Genomic DNA, 5344 nt, shown 5'->3' with positions numbered 1-5344 from the left:
GGAATGTCAGCCTCGGTTAATCTTGGCATACAGAGACCCGGCCTTTTGGGCGAAGGGAAGAAAAGAGATGACTGTCAGCAGAATGTGGGAAATTGAGCAAAAGTGGGTGGGGTGTGCACCTGAATGAGTCAAATTCTTGGCGAGACATCAACTGTGATTCTGAGTCTGAGCTCAAAGGTGTGATGGAACCCTTGCTGTTATCCCTGCCCTGCCTTAACTTGGGGGAGAATAAGGAGGAAAGTCAGAGATGCCTCTCCTCTCGTAGAAAAGTCCTGCAGGCCTCCTCCTTACAAGACCAGCTGGTGTGTCTTACTGTGCCCTAGTCGTGGTGCAGGAGAGTCATAAAGATAAGTGACAGCATCCGTACTCTGGCTGAACCTTGTCCCTTGTGGAATGGCTGAAAGGCATCCCCTGGCCTTGGGCACCTCACAGTTCACACCTCACAGCCCTTATTGCCTGTGGTAACTAAAGGCTCAGACCCTGCCCTAGGGTCTGAAACTAAATTAGAGACAATCCATAGTTAGCTTCCTGGATCCTGCTTGGCCCTTGATTATCCTCAGTCTGGGAAACTGGAGGCAGGGACTCCAGGCCTGCCATCAGGGGAAGAGCCCACTGACTCACCTGTCATTACAGGGCTCCAACCTCAGGTTCAGCCACCGCTGAACCTTCAGCCACGATTTGCCCAATACCAAAACCATTACTTTCCATTCAAAACCTATTCTCCTCCCCACTTAAGCTTGAAACATGAGAACCATTTCCCACTCGCTCTCTCATTTCCCCTATCTGCTATAATTCAAACCAAGCACATTTCTTAGAGCTATCATTTCTTCCAGTATTCTCAAAATTTATACCCTGAACCTTTAATACTGGCATGTTGCAATAGCTTTCTAAGGAAGGACCTCTTTTCTTCAAGATTAATTTTCCTCAAGCCTGCCTTTGACCATGATAGTTTGCTGCTCAACACCCCATCCTCAACGTAAGACATATTCTCAAGGTCCTCTGTTGCCAGTGTCTTTCTCAGCTTCTAGAAGGGTTCAGGAATCTGGAAAGGGGGCGTGTAAATTAATAAAGAGACTAGAAATATAAATTTGGAATACATGGGGGAGCCAGAGGAGTCTTAGATATAGTAACCAAGTTCTCTCTGAATCTCCAGACCCAGAGCTTTCTGGCCTATAGCAAAGCAGATATACATATCAAAAGGTAAGCTTGGTATACAGTAGGCATTGTCAGGTTGGGGGAACTGCCCTCAGCTGTCTTCAGGTTTTGGGAAATGCCTAAAGCTGTTCAGCTGTTTGGCCAGCAGCAGGTAATAACATGTAGATCTTCAGGTTTGAGGAAGTGCTTTCTGCTATTCCAGCAACAGGTAATATGATTCAGCCCTGCTGAATATAGAAGCCCATCAACCTTTTGAAAACTTGCATTTATCATGCCCTGCTGGAGTTAGCTCCCAGCACTCTGTGATGTGATTCCATGTGTTTTGTGTCCTTATAAAACTCACTACTAAACATCCAGGGATCCTCTCCAATAACCTATTGCCAGACTCTCATCTCTATCCTCCCGCAAATCTCATACTTCCCAAAACCTTCCACTGTGATGTTGGGAAATTCCAACAAAAGATTAGCACACATTCTTATTGCATCCACTTCTTTCCTTAGTACAAATGTAGAAACATAGGAGCCCTCTAACTGTTAACTACTCTTTCACACCTGAGTCCCTTAGAGCCAGGAAATGCAGAAGGTAGCTTTCCTGCTCCCCATTGCTCTTCCCTAACCATTCCTTCACCTGCTGGCCAACCCCCAGCTCCCATTTAAGTGATGCCATTAGGTGTAGCATTTACTGCTCTTCTGGTCCCTGTCATCTATCTACGTTCATCATCTAACTTCTTCCAGGTCACTTCCCCCACCGGCACCCCATTTACTGAAGACTTTGCTTCTGGGCCACCCTTTCCTGTCTTCATTCCTGGTATCTTCAACATCTAGGTTGTGGTCATCTATTTGTCCTTCAGAGACTCCCTCCAAAAAAGGAAACCCTAGAACTTGGCATCACCAGAAACTGCACTGTCTCCAAAATCCTGATTAAAGGCATCCAACTCTGTCCAATATCTCTTGCACTTACAGTTCACTTTGCTCAGTATCCCCTCATCATGACCTGTGAGCTGCCAATCCCACCATCTCACTGTCTGACCATCCCTTGCCTCCTATTTTCCCTTGCCTCCTGATCAAATTACATCCCGTGGATTCTCATCCTCATAGTGACTACCTTGCCATGCTCTCCTGCAGTGATGCTGAAAAGCCTAAAAGTTAGTTTGTTTTTCCACTGTATGCAATCCCCTCTCCACCCTCCTTCAGTCATCATCCCTCTCAGCTGTCAACGTGACCTCATAATTCTCTCAGAAATTGAAGCCAAAAAGCATGCCCTCCCTCATCTTTTCACCACCAAATCTGTACAGCCCTGCACGAGCCTCTTCCCTCTCTTCCTCTGGTTACATGGATAGAAATTACCCTCCTCCTAGCAAGGCCAGTCCTCCAGCGGTGTTTTAGTGCCATTCCCAGTCCTAATCCCTGGAACCTCTGAGTGGGACTGTACAGGACAAAGGAGACTTTGCGGGGGTGATTAAAGAGGAAAGATTTCCAGGTGGGAGATTATCCTGGTTATCTGGATAGGCCCTACGTGTAATCATGAGTGTCCTTATAATAAAGAGGCCAAGGAAACTTGACTCTGGATGAGCAGATGGTGTGACCAGAGCAGAGAGAGGTTTGAAGATGCTTCACTGCTAACGGAAGACGGAGGAAGGGACAGTGAACCAGGGAATGCAACTCAGAAGCTGGAAAAAAGCGAACATACAGATTCTTCCCTAGGGCTTCCAGAGGGGCCTTTGGCCCTACTGACAATTAGACTTTAGTCCAGTGAAACTATATTTGAACTTCTGACCTCCAGAACTGGAAGAGAATAAACGTGTGTTTTAAGTCCCACGGTTCGTGGTAGTTTGTGTACGGCAGGCATGGGAAACTCATATACTATCTCAAATTAAAGACCACGCTCCCTTCGCTCTCTCTCCTGCACTAATTTCAACTGCTCTCTTTCTATTGGATCATGTCCATCTTTGAACAAACATACTTTCGTATCTCCTAATGTTGTAATGAACCCAGCGAATCACACAAGGACACCTCAAGAAGTCAAATTAAGGAGTCATATTTTTTGCAATCTGGGACTATGAGGGGGCATTTTGCTCTCCCAAATCTCATAATGATAAGATGGCTGCAACACCAGATTTATATAGGCAAAGATCACAAAGGTATTGATTATATCCCAAGGTTTGGAATGGGGAAACTAATTTGCAAAAAAGCAGTTTACAGAAGCAGAAGCAGCATGTTATCTAAATTATAGTTTTGGGTCTCAGATCACGGAATTGACAGAAACACATTATCTAGAGCCCTTGGGTCTGGAATGAGGAGCCTGGTTTGCAAAAAAAAAAAAAGGTTTACAGAAGCAGAAGCAGCATGTTATCTAAATCATAGTTTTTGGGTCTCCGGATCACTGAGTCAACAGGGACACGTTAACTGGAGCCCTCTGACCTTGGGATAACTGTGCTGTCCTTCCCAGATAAAGGAAAATGTGCTTTCTAAGACCAGTATGACCACAACCAATGGGATATCCACATTATATGCAATAGGGTATTTAATCCAACAGGGTGATTTATATAATTCAGAAAATTAAAATAACTTTTCTATTATTAAACAAAGCAAATAAATACAGAAGCCAAACAGCAGGGTTAAAGTTAAACTACAGTTTCTACCTGAGATGGTTGCTACCATACTCACTAACTTAAATGTTTTTAAAGCCCCTTGACCTCATAATGCCCCAGCCACTATCCCAATTCTTTGTATTGTATTTTATTACTTTCAGAGAGAGAGGACAGGAGGGAGGGAGGAGAGAGAGAAACATTGATGTGAGGGAGAAACATCGGTTGGCTGCCTCCCACATGTGCCTGGGCCCCGCAACCTGGGCGTGTGCCCTAACCAGGAACCAAACCCGCCACCTTTTGGTGTCCAGGATGACACTCCAACCAATTGAGCCACGCTGACCAGGGCTATCCCAATTCTTTAGTTTCTCTTCATAGCAATTTTTTTCAAGAATTATCTGCATTTCACTTTCCATTAATTCTTTAGCACATGCCATTCTGGTTCCCATGCCCACCATACACCCGTCACCGAAGATGTCTACACTGGCAAGTCAGAAGAATACTTTGCTGTCCTCATCTCCCAGGCTTCTTGGCAGCTTCAACACAGTTAATACTGGCCCCCTATAGACCTGCATTTGGATTAACACTAGCCTCAGCTTCTCAGATTTGCCCCTACCTTACTCCTCACTCCTCAACCTAACTTCTAGACATAAGTTTCTTAGGGCTTAGTCTCCAACCCACTTTTCTTCTCTCCACACTCACTCCCTAAGTGATCTCATTCATAGCTATGGCTTTTTAGACACTGTCTATATATGATGACTCCAAAATTGATATTGCCAGCTGAGGTCTTTCTCTATCTACCTGGTATCACCACTTGTTTATCTTACAGGTGTAGCCAATACCAAACTTGTGATTCCCCACAGCAATCTGCTTGTCCTTCAGTTCCTCCACCTCTGTAAATGGCTGCTGTTTGCTCAAAGCAGAAACACCGGTTACGTCCTTTGTTCCCCTTTATCCTTATTGCTGTGTCTCAATCCGGAGTCCAGCAGGCTCAATCATTTTCATTTCTGAAACCCAACTCCAGCCGACTGATTGCTTCCACTACTGCCATATCCCTTCTCGTTGTGTCATCTGAAATAGTCTCCTAATTGCTATGTTACCATCCATGTGTCCCTCCCATCTGTTCTTCAGATAGCAGCTAGAATTGAATCACCTCCTTTTTCACTTAATGTCCTTCAGTGGCTTCCTTGTCACCTTGAATAAAATCCTAGCTCTTTGCCTTGACTTTCCGGGGCCTTCGGGAAAAACGCAATCTCCTCCTGCCCCGCTATTCTGGCTCCCCTAGGTTCTAGCCATTTTGGATGATTCTTAGTACCCTCCACATGCTTCCCTCCTCTGCACCTATAGTGCCCAGGGCTTGCTCCCTCTCTTGTCTTCCCCTCTGACTGGCCCCCTTGTGCCCTCAGGCCTCCTGCCTCCACATCACCTCCTCAAGGACACCTTCCCCAAGCATCTCTCTGGAGCAGCCTCCCTCTGCCCACTGTGCTCTTCCCATCGCTGCACCACCGCACGGCTCCTTTCCCAATTTGATGCTGTTTTGTTGCAGATTTGTGTGTTAAGTTAGTTAATGGGCCTTCTCCATTGGTGAGCTCCATGAAGGGC

This window comes from Myotis davidii, unplaced genomic scaffold (genome assembly GCF_000327345.1).
Source record: "Myotis davidii unplaced genomic scaffold, ASM32734v1 scaffold76, whole genome shotgun sequence".
In the NCBI taxonomy this organism is placed as follows: domain Eukaryota; kingdom Metazoa; phylum Chordata; class Mammalia; order Chiroptera; family Vespertilionidae; genus Myotis; species Myotis davidii.
This window is presented reverse-complemented; position numbering follows the sequence as displayed.